The 24,201-nt window shown below is 44.3% G+C and overlaps 1 long non-coding RNA gene across 3 annotated transcripts in view; it reads right to left on the bottom strand.

The window, feature by feature from the left end:
• The window catches only part of LOC144379209 (uncharacterized), a 36,029-nt gene extending 12,223 nt beyond the window's left edge, over positions 1-23,806 (bottom strand). For all 3 annotated transcript variants that reach the window (XR_013441672.1, XR_013441673.1, XR_013441674.1), the window contains exons 1-2: positions 23,395-23,806; positions 124-174 (exon numbers count right to left, since the gene is read on the bottom strand). This is a non-coding gene — a long non-coding RNA (uncharacterized LOC144379209). The remainder of the gene's footprint in view (positions 1-123; positions 175-23,394) is intronic.
• Positions 23,807-24,201: the final 395 nt, after the last annotated feature.

Here is a 24,201-nt window from a genome sequence, read left to right as displayed (position 1 = left end):
TCTCCATCCTTACTGCGGTAAGCCAACCCAATGTAGCTACTCTGCCTAAATCTCCTGAGTATAGATATATAGATTAGGTGCAGGATTGCCAAGGAACAGCATATAGTAAACAGAAATACTTACACTGAGATTGCTTTTGCATGAAGCAACATCTCCCGTGCTCTCGATGCATACCTGCCTGTAAATAAAGTGGCTTTGTCAAAAGTCTTCTGCTCTTTTTTTTTTTAAAGATTTTATTTATTTATTTGAGAGAGAATGAGAGAGAGCACATGAGAGGGGGGAGGGTCAGAGGGAGAAGCAGACTCCCCGCCGAGCAGGGAGCCCGATGTGGGACTCGATCCAGGGACTCGATCCAGGGACTCCAGGATCATGACCTGAGCCGAAGGCAGTCGCTTAACCAACTGAGCCACCCAGGTGCCCATCTTCTGCTCTTTTTAAAGGTGTTACCTTTTCAAGAAGCCTGGGTGTTTCTATCTTGACAATGTAAATTCAAGTGGTAGGTGTAAGGTAGTTTAAAAAAAAAAAAAAAAAGCCAGTTTTCAGATGAGGAAGCAATGCCCTTCTAATACCCTGAATCTCAAGGGGGGATGGAGTAGGTCAGGCTCTTGTTCCAAGCTTTGCCATCTCCTGGACTGCAGCCTCTCCACAGCTTACCCTGAGCTGGCTGAGCAGTTTTCTTCATGAGTGAAATGCAAATAGTAATGTTCTCCAGGCCAGGGCATTTCTTCCTCCTGGGGAGCTTGTGAATTTCCGAGGTGTTTCTCAGCTGAGCTGAGATTTCATGAAATAAACTGTAAGGGATCTTACTGTAATATCTTGCACCAAATACTCAATGCCTAACAAATATCAATAGTTCCTAAATTAATACTAGTGCCCACAGAGGTTATGTCAAAAAACAAAGTCTTTGCTGGTTAGAGATGTATGCTGCAGTATTTATGACACTGTGTCTGGGACTTGCTTTTAAAAATTCCTTTAAAAAAAAAAGAAAAATGTGCGTATTTGTGGGGGTATAGGAGTGGAGCGGGGTGACAGATGAAGCAAGATTGGCACATTTGGAGATTGTTCAAGCTGGGTGGTGGGGACATGGGGGTTTATTATTCCATTCTCTCTCGCTTTGTGTGTGTTTAAAAATTTTCATGATTAAAAAGTTAAAAGAGGGAGCGCCTGGGTGGCTCAGTCGGTTAAGCGTCTGTCTGCCTTTGGCTCAGGTCATGATCCTGGAGTCCCAGGATTGAGCCCCGCATGGGGCTCCCTGCTCAGTGAGGAGCCTGCTTCTCCCTCTCCCTCTGCCCCTCCCCCTGCTCGTGTCCTCTCTCTCTCTCTCTCTCAAATAAATAAAATCTTTTAAAAAAAAGTTAAAAGAGAAAGAAAAAGAAAAGTCAGTGTCTGACTTCCTGTTTTCCTTCTTGACTCAATTGTTATGTAATATCAGCAGGGGTCCTAATGCGGGGAATTTGATTATGGGAGTTTCACATTATGACTTGAACAAAGTGAAAAATTTGACGGATTATTTCTGGACAGTGGAGCAGTCAGAGTTTCCAAGAAAAGTGATGTTGAAATGCATAACGAAGATTCTCTGCTCAGTGATGTAGCCTGCAGGGGCTCCCAGTCAAACATTCTGAGAAATAGTTGAAGGGGATGGCGTGGCCCGTGCAGCTCAGCACTTACTTGTGCAGTGTAGGAAAGACCCGCATCCTCCCTGAAGTCTCACTTAGTCCCTCGGTGGGATTTACTTGTCCTTTATACCAGGGCTATAGCTGGGACTGTGTGGTAGTTGCAGGTCAGTCCTGGATCCCGGCTCTCTGGACGCTGGCATTCTCAGAACTGGGCGTCTTCCAGGGATGATGATGTTGAGGGAGGTGTGTGGTGCAACAGGCAGTTTGCAGCCCTCTCCAGCACTCACAGACGTTCCCACTAAGCCCAGAAAGGAGGACTGGAACACACCACGGGAAGTTGTCTCCTCTCATCCCGTCACTGGGCCTATAGGGTGGGGTGGAAATCGGCCTTTGGGCAACCACACCCAGCTCTCTACCCACTCTGGCCAGAGACTTTACATTCTCAACAGCTGCTGTCTGTGTTTGGCTTTCAACTTGGCTGCCTTGACCCAGCTCCCAGAGACCAGTTTGCAGGGGACAACTGTGACACTGGCGTTCCAATCATATCTGACCTGCATCCCCTCCCCACCGCTCTCCTGCCGCACACATTGTATGCCTTCATTTCATTTCTAGGGTTTATCACAGGAGGTGCATTGATTTGTCCCGTGGTTTTGTTGTGGAGTTTCTTAAGACTTATTGCAAAGGTCATCACTTAAAATGGGAGGAATTGATTTTTTTTTTTTTTAGTAGGCTACAATGGAGTAAGGAATAAGCTAATGGAGATACATTCGTCTTCTATTACTTGCACCACTGTGTGGGATAAGACTGAAGTGATGCTTTAGGAAGTATCTTGGCTCTTCCGTGTCATAATTAATTTTATAAATCAAGATATGGCATGGGCTATGAACCTGGTGGTACTGCCTTTTTAAGGGCTCATCACCCCTTAAAATCATTCAAACCTTTCCACATAGCAATAGCAGTCCTAGCAACTTCTTTTTTTTAATGAATTTTTTTTTTACGATTTTATTTATTTATTTGACAGAGACAGAGACAGCGAGAGCAGGAACACAAGTAGGGGGAGTGGGAGAGGGAGAAGCAGGCTTCCCGCGGAGCAGGGAGCCCGATGTGGGGCTCGATTCCAGGACCCCGGGGATCATGACCTGAGCCGAAGGCAGCCGCTTAACGACGGAGCCACCCAGGTGCCCAGTCCTAGCAACTTTTTTTTTTTAAGATTTTATTTATTCATTTGAGACACAGAGATACAGAGAGAGAGAGAGCATGAGCAGGGAGAGAGGCAGAGGGAGAAGCAGGCTCCCCGCTGAGCCAGGAGCCTGATGTGGGGCTCGATCCCAGGACCCTGGGATCATGACCCGAGCCGAAGGCAGATGCTTAACCATCTGAGCCACCCAGGCACCCCCAGTCCTAGCAACTTCTACAAAGGAAATAATTCAAAAGAAGAAGAGAGGAAATCTTTATATGTACTTAGATGTTTATGGAATAATCACTTATAATGGTGAAAACTGGGAAACAACGTGATGCACAGCAGCAGGAGAATGGTTAAACAAATTGTGGTATATCTATGGAAAACCATGCAGCCACAAAAAATGAAAATTAGGAAGACTATACAAGGACAATGAAAAGTGTTTAAGTGACATTAAACAAGAAAGTAGAACACAGGAATTATATGAACCTTGTATCATGAGGTTCTTTATCTAAATGAAGACTGGAAAGAAATTTGGGAGCAGAGAAAGTGGTGGAAAAATGAGTTATGTTTTTCTTTTTAAATACCTTTAATATTGTAGACTTGTTTGGGTAACAAATAATCCTTTTAAAAAAATACCCAAGCTCCCTCACTTTTTGTGGTTGTCTTTTACTTTGGGCAATAATGGAGAAAACATTCAGAACACAGAAAAAGTCACATTAGCAACTACCAAGTCTTGAACTCAGAATGTGACTTATTGATAACGAGAGAAGTCAGGTAAGGGGGTCTGAAGATAACAGATATAGAACATAGGTCCAAGAAGGCAGTTTGGGGAAAAGGATTTGCATAGTTGAATATTTACGAGAAGGAACAAACTCACATTGACTCATTAGTCTATACTAAAGCTGACATACCTATGAACAAGAGAGAGAAAGCACACCAAAGAGTTTTAGTCCTTGTCTATCTCATTAGTCTTTCTCTTTATCTCTCTGGAATGCACATTGTCTCTAAAGCATTAATGGTCTTTTTTTTTTATTGATCCTTTCCCTGGGGGCAGCTGAGCAACTCACCTGGAGGAATGATTCAAATCATTCCTGATTTTAAATATTAATCCTTGGCCAACATAATTAATCATGGCATGCTGGCACTTGGAAGCACTCAGACAGCCTTTACACATAGGAGATGCATCCACTCAAACCTGCTCTTCCTTCAGAATCTTGCCCCAAATTTGTATGGGTGGCTGGGGGCAAAACTTGGTCCCTGGTTGCCAATGTCATATATTAATGGAGTGAAGCAGGCTGATAGTCTGCAGCCTGAGAAGGTTTTTGGAGACGAGCCTGTATGTCAGGGTTAATTACAGCCTGGTTTCAACCTTAGGTTGTGGATGGACCATGAAAAAGGCAGATTGATGACTACTTTGTGGTCAGATGACCCCAGACACTTAGATATTTCAAGAGGAAGAAGAGAAACCTTAGAATCATCTCCAGAGTACAGACACTGTGGTAGGTCCAGTGCAAATTATAAGCTTTGGGTTAGACATGGCTCCCGCCCACAACCCAGAAGAGTGTGTTAGAGGGACAGAATAGAAATACAGATAGAATTCAAGTCCATAAACATACCTTACAGAACAAAATACAAGTAGCTCAAAGTGATCAACTTTAAGTTAGAAAACCTGGGTTTAAATCCCAGCTAGACTCTCTGATCAACTGTGTCATCTTGGACAAGTATCCAAGACTTAATTTAATTTAAAATTTCATTTAAATTTAAAAAATTTAATTTTTGTTGTTGTTGTTATTTTTAGAGAGACCAAGAGCGCACGCACAAGGGAGTGTGAGCAGGGGGTTGGGGCAGAGGGTAAGGAGAGAGAGAATCCCAAGCAGGCTCCAGGCTCAGCACGGAGCCTGATGTGGGCCTCCATCCCATGACTGAGAGATCATGACCTGAGCTGAAATCAAGAGTCCGATGTTTAACTGACTCAGCTACTCAAGTGCCCTGGCTTAATTTCATTTTCAAAATGGGAATGAATAATGCCTACCTCAAAGGTATTAAATAAGACAATGCATTTGAGAATCTGTTGAATCCATAATGTGGACTGCATAAGGCAGTGGTTCTCAAAGTTGGTGGCACATTGGAATCATTCAGAGGTTTAAAAAAAAAAAAAACTGATGCCTGAATCACACTCCCAGAGATTCTGAATTGACTGGTATCATATGTGGACTTGGCAGTGAAATATTTGTAAGCATAGAGGAGAAAGAAACAAGTCCACAATTATAATAAAGGTTTTAATACTCTTGTCTCAATAGTTGATAGAACAAGTAGACAGAAAATCATTAAGGATATGAGAGACTTGAATAATACTATCAACCAATTTGACTTACTTGACATTTTAAGAACATTCCACTTAACAACATCAGAATACACATTCTTTTCAAGTGCACACAGAAAATTTTCCAAGATAGACCATATTCTAAGCTGTAAGGTAAGCCTTAAGAAATTTTAAAATATTCAAATAAGATAAAATGTGTTCTTTGACCACAGTGGAATTAATCTGGGGCAAAACCTGGTAATAACAAAAAGATATCTGGGAAATATCCAAATATTTGGGAACAAATTTACACAATTCTAAGTAATCCATGGGTCAAAGAAGAAATCAGAAGGGAAATTAGGAGATATTTGGAACTAAATGGAAACACAACTTACCAAAATTTGAGATTCAGCCAAAACATAGATTTACAGGGAAATTTAACATACTAAACACTTATATTAGAAAAGAAGGGAGGTCTCAAACTAATGATCCTAGATTCCACCTTAAGCAACTAGAAAAAGAACAAATTAAACCTAAACTAAGCACAAAAATGTAAATAATAAGTATGAAGAAGCCAGCAAAATAGAAAATAAAAACATTAGAGGAAAAAAACCAATGAAACTGAAAGCTGTTTCTTTGGGAAGATCAATCAAATTGATAGACCTGTGGCCAGGTTTATCAGGAAAAGGAGAAAGGATATAAATTACTAGTATCAGAAATGAGAGAGGTGATATCATTACAGATATTTTAATATTAATACAAATGTTAAAAGTATTATAAGAAAATATTAAGAACAACTCTATGCCAATAAATTTTATCAACTTGGAGAAGATGGAAAAAATCTTTGGTTAATGCAAATTACTATCACTTATTCATGAAGAAATAGATAACCTGGATAGTTCTATATTTATCAAATAAATAGAATTAGTGGTTAAAAATCTCTCCACAGAGAAAACTTCAGTCCCAGATGGTGAATTCTATCAAATATTTAAGGAAGAAATAATGCTGATTCTATATATAAACACTGCAAGTAAATTGAAGAGGAGGGACTATATCCCAACTCATTCTATGAGACCAGCATTACTCTGACACCAAAACCCGACAACAATATTACAAGAAAACTAGAAACCAAAATTCCTCATTAGTACAGATGCAAAAATTCTTAAGCAAATTTTAGCAAATAGAATCTAAAAATATATAAAAAAGAGAATAGATAATAATCGGGGGAGGGGGAGTTACCCCAGGAATGCAAGGATGGTTTGACATTTTAAATCAATTTAATTTACCATATTAACATATGAATATCTTACAGTTGCATATAATTAAAAGAAAAACCATAGGAATATCTCAATAGAACCAGAAAAAGGATTTGACAGAATCTAAGCTCCATTTCTGATTTTTAAAAAAGCAACTCTCAGCAAAGTAGGGAACTTCTCAACTTAAGAGCATCTGTGAAAAACATAAAGCTAACATCATATTTAATGGGAAAGACTGACTGCTTTTCCTCTAAAAGCAGGAACAAAGAAGGCTTGTCCACTGTCATTACTTCTATTTAACATTGTACTGCTTCTAGCTAGTGTAATAAGACAAGGAAAAAAAAAAAAAAGGAATCCTGATTGGACAAGAAGAAGTAAACTGTCTTTATTATCAGGTAACATAATTAGCTATGTAGAAAATTCTATGGAATGTACAAAAAAGCTATAGAACTACTAAGTGAGTTTAGTGAGGCTGCAGGATACAAGATCAATACTAAAAATCAACTGTATTTCTAAACATTTTCAAGAAACAGTGGGAAATTGAAATTATATAAATATTGGCATTTATAAGAGCATAAACATATCAAATACTTAGAAACAAACTTCACAAAAGAAGCATAAAACCTGTACACTGAACAAACATTGCTAAGAAGAATAAAAGAAGACCTAAATATATGGATTGGAAGAATCAATATTGCTAAGATGCCAGTTCTCCCCAAATAGATCTATAGATTCAATGCAATCTCAATCAAAATCCTACTAGGCTTTTTAAATCAGAAATTGACAAACTTATTCTAAAATTATTATTATTATTTTTTCAAATTTTATTTATTTATTTGACAGAGAGAGACACAGTGAGAGAGGGAACACAAGCAGGGGGAGTGGGAGAGGGAGAAGCAGGCTTCCCGCGGAGCAGGGAGCCTGACGCGGGGCTCCATCCCAGGACCCTGAGATCATGACCTGAGCCAAAGGCAGACACTTAACAACTGAGCCATGGTGGCTTGCATTCCCTCTCTCGCTGTGTCTCTCTCTGTCAAATACATAAATAAAATCTTAAAAAAAAAAAAAAAAAAAAAAAATATATATATATATATAAAGAACTCTTAAAACTCAACAATTAAGTAAACAAAACAAAATGTATTATAAAAAATGAGGAGGGGCATGGCTGCCTCAGTCAGTAGAGCATGAGATTCTTTTTTTTTTTTTTTAAAGATTTTATTTATTTGAGAGAGAGAATGAGAGAGAGAGAGAGAGCACATGAAAGGGGGGAGGGTCAGAGGGAGAAGCAGACTCCCTGCTGAATAGGGAGCCCGATGCGGGACTCGATCCTGGGACTCCAGGATCATGACCTGAGCCGAAGGCAGTCGCTTAACCAACTGAGCCACCCAGGCGCCCGAGCATGCGATTCTTAATCTCAGGGTCGTGAATTCAAGCCCTACACTGGGTGAAGCCTAGTTAAAAAAAATGAGGAAAAGATTTGAAAGACTCCACCAAAGAAGAAATACGGATGAAAAATATACACATGAAAAGATTCTCAACATCAGTAGTCGTTAGGGAAGTGTAAACTAATACCATAATGGAGATACCATTACATATCTATTAGAATGGCGAAAATAAAAAATGCTGACCGTATCAACTGCGGGAGAGGATGTGGAAAAACTGGAGTTCTTACGCATTTCTAGTGGACAAGTAAAACGGTAGAACCACTGTGAGAAACAGTTTGGCAGCTTATTTTAAAGTTAAATGTATGCTTGCCACACCTACTTCTAGGCATTTGCCTGGAGAAGTAAAAACTTATATATTCATACCTCTACATTAAAGTTTATAGCGGTGCCATTCATAATTGTTTAAAACAGGAAGTAACCCAAATGTCCTTCAGTGGTGAATGGTTAAACAAAATGTAGTACATCCATACAATGGAATATTACTCAGCAATAAAAAGGTCTCACTATTAAAATATGCAACAACATGGATGAATCTCATAATAATTATGCTGCATGAAAGAAGGCAGACCAAAAAAGAAAAAAGCAGGGTTCCATTTATGTAAAATTCTAGAAAATGCAAACTCATGTATAGTGGCAGAAAAGCAAGTTGTTGCAGGATGGGGGGAGGGATTACGAAGGGGCACAAGCAATTTTAGGGATGATTAGCTTGAGTGTGGTGATAGGTAAATAACATATATCAAAATCTACCCAATTACACATTTTAAGCATATGCAGCTTATTGTATGTTATTTACACCTCACGAAAGCTGTTTAAAAAAATGTAATCCAGGTGACTAATGTACAGCTAAGTTTGAGGACCACTGAACACATATTTAACTATCCTAAATCTTCAGCCTTTGGCTTAGAGGTTGGGCTACCATTAACCCACAGAGTTTTTTGTTTTCTGGATTCCAGCCAGTTACAAATCTGAAACCTGCAGGATAGCTACAGAATGAGTGTACAAATCATCAGATAGATTCATTTTGGTAGCTCCAGAGCCTTCATTTTAAGCTGCAAGGAAGTACTAGATAAAAATTACTAATCTGAATGAAATACAGTGAAAGACTCAAGCCTTTAAACTTCCAGGGCTATAAATCACCCACAGTGCAGAGACAATTTTGGAACTGGTAGTTTGATGAAATTGCTCCTCCCATCCCTTACAGACTCAGCTTCTGAACTACCCTTACTTTATTAGAGGTTGTTACTTGAACCCATTCCATTTTCTGCTTCTCTTTCCTTTGACTTCATCTGCAGGGCTTCCAAGAAGAGGCACTTGAATGTACCGAAAAAGTTGCTTTGTTGGGGCGCCTGGGTGGCTCAGTCGTTAAGCGTCTGCCTTTGGCTCAGGTCATGATCTCAGGGTCCTGGGATCGAGCCCTGTATCAGGCTCCCTGCTCCGTGGGAGGCCTGCTTCTCCCTCTCCCACTCCCCCTGCTTGTGTTCCGTCTCTCGCTGTGTCTCTCTGTCAAATAAATAAAAAAAATCTTTAAAAAAAAAAAAAGTTGCTTTGTTATGCTATGTAAGACCTCCCTAAATGAGTGTATTTCCCCTTTCCTCTCAATAACTCAAATAGGGTGCTCGCTTCGGCAGCACATATACTCAATAACTCAAATAGGACCAACTATAAAGGACCTGAAATTAGCTGAATGAGACCAGTCTGTCCACTGTGTACAGTTTGATCAGAGGCAAGGGAATGACCTACAGTAGTCTATTTTAACCTCCAACATGCATACGAATCACCTGGTGGTCCTGTCAAAATGCGGATTCTGAGTCAGTAAGACAGGGGTGGACCCAAGATTCTGCATTTCTTTTTTTTTTTTTTTAAGATTTTATCTATTTATTCAACAGAGAGAGACACAGCGAGAGAGGGCACACAAGCAGGGGGAGTAGGAGAGGGAGAAGCAGGCTTCCCCACAGAGGAGGGAGCCCGATGCGGGGCTCAATCCCAGGACCCTGGGATCATGACCCGAGCCGAAGGCAGACGCTTAACAACTGAGCCACCCAGGCGCCCCAAGATTCTGCATTTCTAACCAGCTTCTCCCTGGTAACACCAATGCTGCTAGCTGGGCTGCAAGGCAAATGACCTTTCAAGGTCCTTTCTTCCCTCCTACACTATGAAGCAATAATGATCCTAATAGGGAAGATGTCATTCAAGTCAAAGGGAGGAACAAAGTATTAGCACTGCATTTGATGACATGCTCCCAGTTATGAAACCCCTGCATTACCTAAATGTTTATACATCTGGTAAGAGCAAGGATGCATTTGTTGTATCTCAGAAGGTTTTCAAAGTGTTGTCGATTGAATTTTCTTATCTTTTTCTGAAAAGGATTTGCAATAGGTAGAATGGTTTTTGTATGTTATAATTAACCAACTCAAGCCACTTTATCATTGATGCATCCAACCACCTCTGTGTATGCTCCTCTCCCTCTGCTTTTTTTTTTAACAAAAGATATATAATATTGAGGTATGAAACTTGAATGTGTAGTATTCTAAATATTTTTTTTTTAAGATTTTATTTATTTATTATTTGAGAGAGAGAGAATGAGAGACAGAGAGCATGAGAGGGAGGAGGGTCAGAGGGAGAAGCAGACTCCCTGCTGAGCAGGGAGCCCGATGTGGGACTCGATCCCGGGACTCCAGGATCATGACCTGAGCCGAAGGCAGTCGCTTAACCAACTGAGCCACCCAGGCGCCCTGAATGTGTAGTATTCTACAGAGTTGGTGTTTTCAGTTCTTATGACAGATGGGTTGGTTTCTCTCTTAGATAGTTGGAGGATTATATTGCATATCCTGAATTTTCCTCTTTTTGAGACAAAGACAGTTCTGGTAACAGTAGCAGTTGCTGCTTGATTTAGAGTTAGAGTAAAATCTGTTGAAATGAATTGCAGGACCGTGTTGAGGCCTAGTCATGAATCTTCCTAGGGAAGCTGGCTGTAGCCCTTGGGTGGGTCTTTCTCGCCCACTACTTACTTTCTTCCCCCTCTGCTTTGTACATCAAACTGCACGATTTTTTTCAAAGCAAATTCTTGATTTTTGGAAAGCAACAGAGTAATTTAGTTGTGCCTAAAACTGACACATTTAAACAAACACATTTCAAATAGATGTGCATTTGCAGTTTAAACCAAGTATCCTTGATGTGCTTGAAACCAGGCCAGCCTATATATATATATATATTTTAAAGATTTTATTTATTTATTTGACAGAGAGAGACACAGTGAGAGAGGGAACACAAGCAGGGGGAGTGGGAGAGGGAGAAGCAGGCTTCCTGCCGAGCAGGGAGCCCGATGCAGGGCTCGATCCCAGGACCCTGGGATCATGACCCGAGCTGAAGGCAGACGCTTAACGACTGAGCCATCCAGGCGCCCCCAGGCTATATTTTCATCGAAATTCTTATTATGGGTAATTTTCCATCTCCGTTTACCTTGCTATTTAAATAAGTTCATTGTAATTTTCAATGAAAATAATGGAGAAAAATACGTCTGTGAAAGCAAAGAGTGAATCCATACTCATGGCTCTGTATTCCTTGTCCAGGATTCCTCATTTGCTGATTACAAGAGCAATTTTCTGTCTTTCAAGTCCATTTCTGCAGAAGAATTTGAATCACCACTGGAATGAATGTGGTAACGAGAGTAGCTCTGTCAACAAGACAGGACACGAGGGAGGGGAGCAGAGGAGCGGGGCTGTCTGGACGATGGTTTTGGATGGGGTTTGGGATTTTTGTTGTTGCCAGCAAACTCAAAGTTCAAAGAGAGTAGGAAAGCATATTGATTAGCTCTGGACTGGTCAAAGACTAGATTTATATCTGAGTTTAACTAATGTTTTGCACATGGTCTCCTTTGTGTTTAAAAGATGTTGTACCCGGGTTATTTAAAGACGAGGGCCAGCTGAAAGCAATTCCTCTTCTTGTCTTCTCTCCTCCAAATCATAATCATTTAATAGGCAGTTAAATATTAAATCTCTAGGAACAAAAGGAAGTGTGACTAGCCCAAATGACCTGTGACCTCTGAAGTCCCCATTGGCGCCACAAGATCTCCGTGGCTTATTATTCTCCCCCAACCCCCCCATCCCAGAGGCCATGGACATGGGGATATCTGGAGAACCAAGCGGACCCACTTGCCCATGCCAATTCATCTTTCCTTTCCCAGTTTATCAAAGATATTTGGATTTCTTGATAGAAATTTCAGCCCCAATCAGTTAGTTTTCATTAAAAAATTATGTTGCTTATGTCACTGAGGGTATTATGCTAAGCACTTTACACACATCAAGTATTTAATTCCCATGATATCCATTCTATAGGTGAGAAAACTGAGGCTCAGGCAGGTTACACAAATTGCTCAAGTCCTCAGGGCCAGGATCCAAAATACAGACAATTTAACCCCAAACATGTGCTCTTAACCACTGTGGTCTCCGGCTTCCCTCATCCTTAGATTCCTTCAGGACTTGGGAACTGAAGGAGTTTGGGAAAGGGACAGGGACATGCATTCTTTAATGAAGCTGCTTCAAAGCTTCATAGTCGTCCATCCATTCAATGGCAGCCTGTTCCTGCTCACCTCTTCCGGAAGTATACTTTCAATTAAAGGTCACAGTATCACCCCACAGCTTACACCTTTCCCTGGTAAGTGGCCTCCACACTAATTCTCTCCATACTGGGTAAGTCTCCTGCAACCATGTTTCTATTTTAAAACCAGTCCTCCTGGTTAGAGTGGTGAGTCCCAAGCTGGGTCAACAAGATTCTTTCTGTTGGAAATCCGAAACTGGGGAGGAAGGATGGAGAGTTAATTTCCTGTGTGTCTGGAACCATTATACGCAAAGTTTGTGTAACATGCAAACTCAGGTAGGAAAGCCATTTTTGTCCACAAATGAGAGAAAGGAGAGAGGACGGGAGGAGAGGGAGGAGGGGAGAAGAGGGAGGAGAGGAGAGAGACAGAATATAAAGAACATGAAGCAGACACACAGAGAAGCTGAGACCAGATAGACAGGGAACTTTTTATCAGATTTCCAGTACATGGATCCGGTTCTTCGTGAAGCATTTCCATTTCCCTAAGAATACCCCCCTTTTCCTTAAGCTGGCCCAAGTTGGTTTCTGTCCCTTGTAATCAAAATCCTGATTAATACTCATTCAAACTCCTATAAGACCCAGGCACTCTGACGCTTCTATATCTCCCCAGAATCCAACAAAAGACTTTGCATACAATCAAGGTTTTGTTCTCCATTCTTTGCCCCAGTGTTCTTCAACGCCCCCTCTGCTTACATTGAATCTTGATTCAACCATCTAATTGTATTGTCTGAATCCAGACTCTTCTCTCCTGTTCACCTTGCGTTCTACCATGAGATCAGTCTTCCAAAACTTTGTTTTCCCCCCATGTGTTGCTTTCCAGCTCATACATCTTCAGTGGCTCACTAGCCCTTAATTGTGCTTCATGGAACACCAGAGGAGATAGATGTTCCATGACAAAAACTGTTCTATGGTTAGAGACTCTTGGGAAATCCGATTCCCCTCTCTTGACTCTGCCACATACATCAGCATATTAAAGGCTTTGAGAAGTTCTGCTTATGAATCATCTCCACCACTAATAAAACAAAAACAAAAACAAACCCCGGCTTGAATTTGTTTGATTTAATGTTTCCTTTCTTGGTTTAACACTGGCAGCACAAGGGGAAATACCTACAGAAGCTTTTTGGCTCTCTGCTCATGTGCCCCACACGTGAATTACCTGATCTGACTGGCCTTTTCTCCCTCAGCTGCAGCCAGATGCACCAGCTTGCTTCCCGTGCTTCATCCCTGTGCCTCTGGTGCCGTGGCCCCTCGGTGTGGAATGCTCCTTGTCCACTCCACCTCCGAGCTTCATCTCCACTGTGGACCTTTCTCAAATCACCCAAGTCCACATTGAGCCTATACTTCCTCACTTCCTAAAGCCATTGTGCTTTGAACCAGAGTTAGCATTTAGTCATACACAGTCCTGGGTTTCTACCTAACTCTTTCATAATTGTATGTTTATCAACCCAAGAAGATTCCAAGTTTCTGAAGGGCAGAAATCACATCTTTTCTTCTATAATATCCAGTTTGGGACTAGCACAAATGCACTGAAGGATTTAGGCTAACTTCCTGACAGAATGACAAATGTTTTCTCTCCATCTGCTCAAGAATGGTCTAGCGTTCTCAGGTAGAGGTAAGGATGCTCAAAGCCTCACGCCAGGCTTTCTCTGAAGAACACAAGGACAACTGAATGCTTGTAAAGAGTTACTTTTGCCACGGCAAGGTTCTCTTGGGTATAGGATTTTAAAGGGATCCTTATCTGCTTGTAGGGATGGATGTCAGCATGCCTGAAAACAGGGGTTGTGCAAGATAACCTTGCCACAATTAAAATTCCATGCTCAGAAACAGCCTAAAGTCTCTTCCACAAAAAACTGGTTAAATCTATATAGCACATTCATAGGATAAAACCATAAATAGCTTTAACAAATCATATTGTTGAAGAATATTTAATGACTTGGGAAGATATTTATGATATATTGTTACATGAGAAAAAATTCCAAAAAAAGCATTACACTGCTTTTATAATTGGATTAAAAAGAATATTTAGGCACTGGAACAGCATTGGAAAGGTGAACTAACATGTTATTACTGGTTATATCTGGGTGGTGGGATCACAAGTATTGTTTTTTTTTTTAATCCCTTCTTGTATTTTTCTGGTTTTCTACATTGAACGTATATGACTTCTGTAATCAGAAAAAAAAGAAAGAAAAAAAAAAACCCCCATCATCCAAAATACAACTCCATGTTTTCTCTCTTTCCCCAGCACTTGCCTTCACACTGAAGGTTTCAAGTCAGGTCCAGAAGCCCAGAGAATCCTCTCTATTTTAACTTTGTGCCTTAACCCCTTGTTGGCTGTGGCTGGCTTTCTTTTTTTGCTAGCCATTGGGCTAATATAGGAATGTCTCAGAACCCACTGATAATCTAGATGCTGTTTGGGGTCAGCATCCAAGTATAGAGAGATCAAATAACCTCTGCCTCTTTCCTTCCCCAGACATGTTCTGATTCCTTTTATTCCTTTCTCCCCATCTCATTCTCTTTTCCCCTAGAAATAAAATGCTGACAGATGTGGATGTTGGGACCACCTTCTGGGGGCTAAAAAAGAGACATGGAGGAGAGGTATAGGATCATGCAATATCTCCACAAGAGTATAGCTTTACCTACTGCTGCCTAAGATTCCAGCTCAGCTCTCTGCTCCTGTGCTCATCAGAATAATAACCAGAAGGAGCTAAGACTTGGAAGCCGCCTGAGTAAGCCAGAAACCCTTATGTTGGAAATGGAGAAAAGAAAAGATCCAGGGAGGCAGGAAAAGAGCAAAAGCATCAGAGCTGTGTGTGTGTATGTGTGTGTGTGTGTGTGTGTGTGTGTGAGAGAGAGAGAGAGAGAGAATGAGAGAGAGATGGAGGTGTGGGGTGTGGGGGAGGGGTGTGGGTTGAGTTTTGGGAGAGTGAAGAGGAAAAAAAATGGGGCAGCTGTGAATGGAAAAAAGAGAGTTTAGTTTGTCTACTGAGAATATACTTAACCCCTTTGACTTATTCTCATGAGATTGAGTAAATATTTTAACTCACTTAAATTACATTTCTCTCCAGGAGTGCTGTTTCTTCTATTGTGTTTTTGTGCTTACTCTGAGCAACACAGGGTTCCCTATTGTACTTGGGTTACACAAACAGGAATGCATTCCTCAAGAATGGAAGAATTCTATGGAGACAATGACACGGGCTTACCCTATTTCAATGTCTATCGGCCACTCTCTTAGCACCAGGTGGCCTCCATCAATGCACACATATTTTACATGATGAAAGGTACAGCTGAGTGTGTCCCCGCTGTGGAAAGGGCACTGCACTATGGTGTGAGTATTTCCGTGCATTGGGGTCTTGTTATCATGTCTGGTCAAGAGACATCTTCTAGAGCCTCTGCCCACAGTCTTTTGGAAACAAAGGGATGCTTGGGGGTTGTTTAGGTACGTTTTGAGGTGAAGTCTCAAGACTGTAAAGGCTTCTGACATTCTATTTCTCTTTAGGATAGGGAAAGCCTCCTGCCCCAGACCCTACTCGGGCCTCAAGCCCCTGGGGCAGCAACACGGCTGATATTCCGGTGTCTGTAACCAAATAGTCTGAAGGACCTTAGAAGCCTCACTTAACTTGGTTTATCCTGAGTGCACAGGCTCCTTTCATAACACTGGCATCTTTGGAGGAAGGATATGTTGGCCGTCAGCCTCGAGGCTGCAATCCCTGAGGGAAAGGAAGGAATGGCCTCCAGAAGGCCTGTGTTAACAGTAGACATGGTGGGGGCCAGACATGCAGAACTGTGAACCCGTCTGCATCCAATGATTGCGGAATTCTCGTGAAATGGGCCTGGAGAATTCCTGAAACATCTGATACTTCAATATCCTCTACTGAGAAGGCACTTAGGGGAATAGGAAAAGAGAGAGGGTTTCTTTTCCCAAGACCTCACTCAGAGGATCCTCTCTTTTCGCTTTTACTCCTTCTGGTGCCTCTCTGTCAAACTGTGTAAATGGCTCACACAAGGCTGGGAGGGCAGCTAAAAAGCAACGACCCACGAATGGCAATTGGGTAAGTCAGTGTCATTGACCCAGGCCTGTATTTACTCTGTATGTGCTAGGTAAATAAAGTCACTTTATTACCTACCACGTGGGAGATCTTATCCCTCTCTCTCTCTCTTTCTATCTGTAATTATAAGCATGCAGCTTGGTTGTTCATTTCAACTTGACCTGACTTTGCTCATTCATCACGTGTTGCTAGTCAGGTCCAGTTGCTCTTGCTAGTTCCATTCTCTTCTTTGCTCTTGGGCTAGCCATTTCTGATGGCCAAGGAAATAAGTTCCCCTCTGTTTGGATTCTTTTCATTCATTTAAAAAAAATATATATATATATATATATATATGGAGAGAGAGAGTCCCTACCATATTCGAGGCACTATTCTGAGCATTTGGGATATATTTATGAACAAAATGGACAAAGATTCCTGTGTATGTGTTTCTGTGTGTGTGTGGAGTGGGGGCAGATGGATAATAAACATAACAGATGTAAATTACACAGTATGTTAGAAAGTAATATGTGCCATGGGGATAAAAAAAACCCCAAAGATTATGCAGGTTAAGGGTGATTCAGAGTGTCTGGATATAGGGGAAAGGGCAAATTTCAGTATTAAACAGGGTGGTTAGGGTGGAACTCATTCAAAAGGTAAGATATAAAGATTGAAAGAGTGAGAAAGTTCATCAGGTAGATTTCTGGGGAAGAGTGTTCAGGCCAAGGGGTAGAGCTAGAGCAGAGACCTCCATGTGGAAACATGCCTTGTGTGTCAAGGCACAGGAACAGCAAGGAGGCTGGACTCCCAGAATGAGCGAAGCCAAGAGTATCAGGAGAGAAAGACAGAGAGGTAAGGGGTGAGTGGACTGGATAGAGGATGCAGGACCCTTCTGGGGGTGTGATTTTTACACAGAGAAACAGGGAGTTACTGAAGAATTATTCTGAAAGAAATGGAGGGGGTGGCTACTGAAGGGTTTTGATTAGAGAAGTGCTATGATCTAAGGTATATTTTAAAGGGATAAGTCTGGCTTCTGTGTTGAGGGCTAGAGTAGAAGCAGGGAGACTTGACAGGAGGCTACAGTAGTAATCCAGGTGACAAATGATGGTGACTTGGACTCATTCGGCACCAATGACAGAGATGAGATGTGGTTGGATTTGAATGTACTCCGGAGATAGAATTAATTCCTGTCAGATCTCATGTTTATGTAACAGGAAGACAGGAGTCAAGAGTGACTCCGTTTGGGTCTGAGCACCTGAAGAATAGAGTTGCCATCAGTTATGATGGGAGAGGCTGCAGGGAGATCAAGTATGTGGAAGTAACTCATGAGTTCCATTTTGGACATCCCACGTTTGGAGATATGGAGCAGACAGTTGGAAATACAGGTCTAGAGTTCAGAGAAAAGGTCTGGGCTAGAGAAATAAATGTGGGTCATGGGCGTATCCATGGTATTTAAAACCACATACCTGTATGAGATCAAAAGAGGTGGATGAGGAAGAGTAGAGGACTGAGGTCTGAGGCCTGGGTACTTCAACATTTAGAGATCAGGCAAAAGAGGCGGCACCAGAAAAAGAGACCAAGAAGGTAGGAGTTGTGAGGTAGGAAGAAAACCAAGAGAGTGTGGTGTCCTCGAAGCCCAGTGAAGAAAGTGTATCAAGGAAGAGAATATGGTCAGCTCGATCAGATGCTATTAATAAGATGAGAACTGAGAATTAGCCACTGGATTTAGTTAACATGTAAGTCATGGTAACTTTGACGAGAACAATTTCTGTGGAGTGGTAGGGCTATAAGCCTGATTTGGGGTTGGTTTAAGAGAGAACTAGAGGAGACGAACTGGACATAGCAAGAGTAGAGGATTATTTGAGGAGTTTGCTCTAAAAGGGAGCAAACAAATGAGACAGAGGCTGCCAAGGGAAATACAGCCATTAAAAGACCTTCTTGTTTTTTAAGATTTGGGAGAAACAATGGCATGCTTGTGTACCCATGGAAATGGTCCAGCAGAGAGTGACAGTTTGGTGTAGGAGAGAAAAGGAAGAGTTGCTGAAGAAATGTCCTTGAATAGGTGAGGTGTGATGGCGGGCATCTGCAGAGCTCTCTTCTGGTTGCTTGTATTTTTCCACTGGAAAAAGAACCCAATTAGCAGCTGAGAGTGAGGGTGGGAAGGAAATGTTCAGAGTTTGAGAAAAGAAGGTATGGAACTGTCATCTAGGAGCCTAAGTGAGTGAACAGATCAGGGAAATATAAGTATGACCACTGGGCAGCATTAAGGACCCAGTGAAGTTCCAAGAGCATGGATTTAAAGTGAGATCGAGCTGTGTGGCTGTGTGTTTTTCTCGAGCCATGTTCAGCCGCTGATGTGGAGTAGTCAGAGTTGGGTTTCATTAGGTCTATCGTCATGCCAGGTGAGTGTGACAAAGAAAAGAGGCAAAGAATTGAGAGTGTGTAGAAGAAAGAGGTGGGGTTGGGGGTGTAATTATAATGACTGATCAGAAACTTACACGAGGTCAGGAGGGGAGTAAGAACATCACAGGCATGGACCATAGCAAAAGCTGGTGGGTTCAACAGATTGTGGAGGTTCTGGTGGGGTCAAAGGATGGCTGGGATCAGGCAAGGAAGTGAGCTGGAAAGGCAGAAGGTTGGGGTCACTGAGTGGGCTGTGTGAAACTGAGATTATGGAGGAGTTGTAGCTGTGGGTAATCGCAACAATCATAATCATGGAGGGAAAATTATTGGAGGAGAGGCATTAAGGGACTGAGTGGCCTGGGTATTGGAAGGGTCATCTGTGTGTGTATGGCAATCACCAATAGTTAAGACAGTGTTGGAAAAAGTGAGAGTGAACCAGGATCTAGAATAAATTGAAATATGATCCCTGGGGGTCAGGAGAAAACAGTAGTGTTCGGGGCTTTTTTTGTTTGTTTTTTTAAGATTTTATTTATTTATTTGAGAGAGAGAGAGAGAGAGTGAGAGAGAGCAGAGCAAGAGGCAGGGGCAGAGAGAGAAGCAGGCTTCCCACTGAGCAGGGAGCCCAACACGGGGCTCAATCCCAGGACCCTGGGATCATGACCTGAGCCGAAGGCAGCCACCTACCCTACTGAGCCACCCATGTGCCCCAAGACAGATTATGAACTCTAGAGGTCACGGGGGAAGAATTTCAGGAGTTAGGGAAGATAGAAGAAGGCCACAGAATAGGGGAAAGACCGGGCCTCATGGGGATCAGAGGCCTGGAGACAAGGTGACTTGGGAGCCAGGGAGATCGTAGAAATTGACACAAACAGGGACAAGGACACATTGAGATTAATCCTGTTGGATGAAAAGTGGATGATGGTGGCAAGACTGAGTGTTGGGTCTCAGGAGGAATTTCAGGGGCTCCTGATGATGGAGGAAGGTTAGGGAAGCTCTCTGAATAGAGTGTGCCCCTGACCCAGCCTGGCAACTACCCCCACCCTCTGTAATTTTTCACCTTCTCCAAAGGCTGCACCCAGCAGTTATGACAATTCTGACTGCCATATTGTCCACTGGTTTTGAAAGAAGTCCGATTCCAGAACTTCCTGTTTCTCTAAAAGCCCTAAAAGTACTTCATCACATCCACCCCTCTCCCCATCCCAGAGTACACATCCAGGGCTCGGGCTGACACTCGTCACATGGGCTGCTGCCCCCAAATAGGTTTGAGTTCTAACAGTCATGGAGCTGCCAACCTCCCAGATGGGCATTTGGGGAAGGGCAGGGCAGCCTCGAGGTCTGTCAGTCCACCTAAAGCTGTGTCATCCATTCTCACATTTCCGTATGAAGCCTCTTCCCTCTCTGCCTGCACAAGAAACTGCTTTGGCAAGAAGAGCTTCCAAATTCAGGGAAGATGGTTTTCCCTCATGTGGTCCACGTTTCAGAGAACACATCTGCTCACCATCTTGGTGAATGAGATCGTGCTTCAGTCCCTGGCTGTCCAGGCCCCAGTTAATCACTTGGTCCTCATCTTCATTCAGCTCTCTTCTGGGCTTAGCTCTATCCTGGTCAAAAGCCAGACCCATTCCTTTGGGCTCGCTCACAGCCTGAGTCGGCGGCCCTCTAATCATCTCCAGGGTTTGCTTCTGGCACTTCCAGAAGGAGGACTGGGGAAGGCCGCCCAGGAGGCTAATAAAAACTTGGTGTTTGCGGAGTTAGGAGAAAGGATGAGCTCCTGGGAACCAGGTGATGTTTTTGTTACACATCCGTAACAGCTGTTTGAACACCAATTTCTCATCCTGTGGTCCTTCAGGACCCCAGAAATCTCTGCTCTGCTCTGGTATGGCCTGACGCCTTGTCTGGGGGAGCCCCGCTTTCTCTCCTACCTTCACCTTAGGTTACCACAGTGAATCTCCCTAATACTTTAAGTATGGTAAAATGTCCACACTGGTGGGGCGCCTGGGTGGCTCAGATGCTTAAGCATCTGCCTTCGGCTCAGGTCACGATCCCAGGGTCCTAGGATCGAGTCCCGCATCGGGCTCCCTGCTCAGTGCAGAGCCTGCTTCTCCCTCTCCCTCTGCCATTCCCTCTGCTTGTGCTCTTCTGTCTATCTCTCTGTCAAATAAATAAATAAAATCTTAAAAAAAAAAAAAAAATGTCCACACTGGTATGTAACTAGGCAGGTTCGATAGTTACCTCTTTAGTGAATATTTGCATTTCAGTGAGAGAGATGAGGGTCAGCAAGTCAGGGACTTGCATCCAGTCCATTCAGAATCCTGCTCCTACGGACAGGTTGTTCCCCTACACACTGGGGTCTTGGAGTTGGTTGCCTGGGCCGCTCAGGAGAGCCATCAAGTTCAACGAGGCTGCAATCACTCAGGCCTGCTAGGTGGCTGCTGCAGGAACATCTCCCTCACTGTGAAAGGCAGTGGAGTTGCTTCCATTTCTGGTCCAGAGAGACCGGCAGAGTTGGTTATCCCACAGCAGAAGTTCAAGTCGTGAGCGCTAGAGTCAGATCCCTGGATTCACACCTTTCTTGTGCTGGCCGGGTAGCCGCTTCCTCCACGGTGAAGAGTTGACGGTCCCTTCTACAGACATGGGATTCGTTGAGCCAGAGGTGGCAAAGTGCTTCCTCAGCACAGGGGCTGAAGAGCATGCTCCCACATTGGAAGACGAAGGTGACCACATTTTTAGAAGGATTACCTACTATGTGTTAACACGGGCAGTTATCTAGTTAAAGTTTCTTTTTACAACCACATTTAAAAACAGGTAGTTCAGGTCTGTTTCACTCATCATCTTCGAACCTGCTCCCCTCTCTCCAAGCCATCGGGCCTTTGAGTTTCCTGGGGACATTTTTTTGGTGTCTGAGTCCCTTAGCCGTAGGTGGTAGAACTTTAGTAACCCCCCCCAACCCCTCCCCCCCCCCGTGGAGTCTCTTGCCGCCCAACAGGCTCTGCTTCAGTGAGCTGCACCCCACGGAGTCCCAGGCCCAGGAGACTGGCTTAGAACATCCCACTAAACTCTTGGGAACCAGCCTGCTGGGAAAGCAATTCTCTTTTCTAGTGGGACTTTAATCCTCTCATTGCACAGACTCTTAGCCTCTCCTTTCCCCTCTTTTAGATCTACTCCTCCAGCCTGTTTCTTCCCCGCACAAAAAGTGCTACCAAAAATTTAGAATCAAACTGTAAATTCTAAAATCTGCTTGAGGTTGTCACCTTCCAGCCAAAGGCAGCATCTCATCCATCTTGAAAGAGGAGTCAGCCTTTCTTGAAGACTGGCCTCAGCATGGGGGTTCTATGGGAGAAGCCTTCTAAAAATACCAGGGGAGAGAAGAAGCACCTACAGTTGGGAGTTAGGGAGAGGTATCCTAAGTAGAGGGAAAACCCTTAGGTTGGGAGTCCAGGGGCCGTTAGAGACAGAAAGGGGAAACAGGCCTCTGATATGGATGAAGTCCACCCCTCCCACTGAGGTAGACCAGCCAGCAGCAAGGCTGGGGCCTGGAAGTGCCAGGCTCGGAGAAGGGTGGGTGGGAAGGGGGTTGCCTGAGAGCTCAGTCTCCTGGCTGGACTAGGATATTTATAGCACCTGTGTTTCTGGACCTGTCTCTACCTGGATTTATGTGGTCTGTGGCTGTAGCATGTGTGGGGAATGAGGGGGGCACATCTTGCTGCAAGGGCTGATTCTTGGCCTTGGGACTCTGGCTGGAATGAAAGTTATAAAATCAAAACAAGGGGCCATCTGGGGGAACACCGAGGCAGAATGGCTCTTTAGTGCTGTGTCTGCAGAGCAGTCGGTGATCAGGCTTGGCTAAACCCGGGGCTTTCCAACACCACCTAGTGTTCTATTTATGGCAGCTGTGGGCGCGGGTGAGGCAGGTGTGGGTGGTGGGGGAAGCGTACCCCACCCTCCCAGTTGCCCGGGGCTATGGCTCTGTTTCCTGGCTGCTCCTCCAAAGGGTTAAAGTCTGAAAGAATGTTCTGTCTCTCTGGGGATCTGCACTTTGAAAGAGGAGCCCAGAGAGCACGTGGTGGCCCATCCTCCGTTCCAGAACAGCAAAACTAGAGTCCAAGTTTGCAGACCCATCGTCCAGGTCCTCCTCTTCATCTTTTCCTAATCAGTATGTGTCTGGCTGCTCTCAGACTACATTAAAAAAAAAAAAAAAAAAGTAAACAGCTGTCTTTTAGGCTTTTCAAGAAGCCAGAGGACAAATAATCCATAGGAAGACTCCACCTTTGGACCTTCCGGCATTGTGTACGTATATGAGGCAGCCGTCTACTATGCCTACCTGTAAAGCTGGCCCTGACTGCTCCCGTGGCAAATTAGACTGGAAGAGGCCATGGGCAGGGTGGGTAGGAAGATCTAGGAAAACTAAGGACAGTAGGATACCTAGAGAAACAAAAACCATTTTTTTGTTGATATTTGTCCGGCACGTCATTTTCCTCCTTTAACCCCAGGGCGGCACAAATGAGGCTGCATTATTCTTAGGGTCACCATTTCACAGATGGCAAAACTGAGGCTTAGAAAGGCTAAGGGACTTGCCTGAAGGTGACGCAGCAAGTGCGAACTTCAGTTTCAAACTCGGATTCTGGGGGACCCCCGAGGGTCGGCGGCGGCCGGGGAGGGGGCGCAGCGGGGACACAGGAGGCTGGAGGGCGGCCGCGCGGGGCGGGGAGCAGGAGCGGGCGGCGGCGGCGCTGGGAGGAGCCGAGCCCGGGGGCGCCGCACAGGCCCGGGCTGCTGGAAAGGCCGGTTTGGTGGCCCGGGACGAGGGGCGGCTGGCCGGGAATCCCGAGCGGGGCAGCGAGGCCCAGGCAGCTGCCAGACGCGGCTGGTGACGGGCCCGCGCCGGCCGGCCCCCACCTCCGGGCCCCACCTCCGGGCCCGCGCTGCGGTCGGGCAGCGCGCAGGCCACATACCGCACAGCGCAGAGGAAATGGCTGGAATTCCTCCCGCGGCGCCTCGCTCGGGCCAGGGGCGGGGCGGGGCGGGGCGGGGCGGGCGCCCGAGGGAGCGTGCGCAGGCGCTGCGGGGCGCTGGCGGGGGCGGCCCGGCTCCCAGCCCGGGCCCCGGCGGGGGCCCCCTCCCCTGGGAGCGCTCCCGGAGCTCGAGAACCGGCGCGGGCAGCGGGCCAGGCCCAGCCTCCTGCCCTCTCAACCTGTCCCTGGCTCAGGTTGTCTCGGGGGGGCCTTGTGGGGAGGGGTACTGCACCCCTGCTGATCAGGCAGCGGGCCCCCAGCCTCTGGGGTGACTCGCAGCGCACAACACACACCGCAGGCGTGGGCCCCTGCGAAGGGACATGCCGAAGCTCTGCGCAGTGAGGCCTCTGCAAGTCCCAGCCTACA

Source organism: Halichoerus grypus, chromosome 10 (assembly GCF_964656455.1).
Source record: "Halichoerus grypus chromosome 10, mHalGry1.hap1.1, whole genome shotgun sequence".
Classification (NCBI taxonomy): Eukaryota; Metazoa; Chordata; class Mammalia; order Carnivora; family Phocidae; genus Halichoerus; species Halichoerus grypus.
Note: the sequence above shows the minus strand (reverse complement) of the source record. Positions and strands in the feature narration are given on the sequence as shown.